Source organism: Physeter macrocephalus, chromosome 1 (genome assembly GCF_002837175.3).
Source record: "Physeter macrocephalus isolate SW-GA chromosome 1, ASM283717v5, whole genome shotgun sequence".
Lineage (NCBI taxonomy): Eukaryota > Metazoa > Chordata > Mammalia > Artiodactyla > Physeteridae > Physeter > Physeter macrocephalus.
This window is the reverse complement of record NC_041214.2, coordinates 94,056,742-94,057,844: the sequence shown is the minus strand read 5'-3', so window position 1 is coordinate 94,057,844 and position 1,103 is coordinate 94,056,742.

The window sequence follows — 1,103 nt, the reverse complement described above, 5'->3', positions numbered from 1 at the left end:
GTAAATTTAAGAAAATTGAAATCATATCAAGCATCTTTTCTGACCACAACGCTATGAGATTAGAAATCAATTACAGGGAAAAAAACCATAAAAAACACAAACACATGAAGGCTAAACAATACATTACTAAATAGCCAAGAGATCACTGAAGAAATCAAAGAGGAAATAAAAAACTAGCTGGAGACAAATGACAATGAAAAAACGATAATCCAAAACCTATGGGATGCAGCAAAAGCAGTTCTAAGAGGGAAGTTTATAGCTATACAAGCTTACCTCAAGAAAAAAGAAAAATCTCAAATAAACAATCTAAACTTACACCTAAAGGAACTAGAGAAAAAAGAACAAATAAAACCCAAAGTTAGCAGAAGGAAAGAAATCATAAAGATCAGAGAACAAATAAAACAACTCTATGCCAATAAAATGGACAACTTGGAAGAAATGGACAAATTCTTAGAAAGGTATAACCTTCCAAGACTGAACCAGGAAGAAATAGAAAATATGAACAGATCAATCAGAAGTAATGAAATTGAAACTATGATTAAAAATCTTCCAACAAACAATAGTCCAGGACCAGATGGCTTCACAGGTGTATTCTGTCAAACATTTAGAGAAGAGCTAACACCCATCCTTCTCAAACTCTTCCAAAAAATTTCAGAGGAAGGAACACTCCCAAACTCATTCTATGAGGCCACCATCATCCTGATACCAAAACCAGAAAAATATATCACCAAAAAAGAAAATTATAGACCAATATCACTGATGAATATAGATACAAAAATCCTCAACAAAATACTAGCAAACAGAATCCAACAACACATTAAAAGGATCATACACCATGATCAAGTGGGATTTATCCCAGGGATGCAAGGATTCTTCAATATATGCAAACAATCAATGTGACAAACCATTTTAACAAACTGAAGGAGAAAAACCGTATGATCATTTCAATAGATGTAGAAAAAGCTTTTGACAAAATTCAACACCCGTTTATGATAAAAACTCTCCAGAAAGTGGGCATAGAGGGAACCTACCTCAACATAATAAAGGCCATATATGACAAACCCACAGCAAACATCATTCACAATGGTGAAAAACTGAAAGCA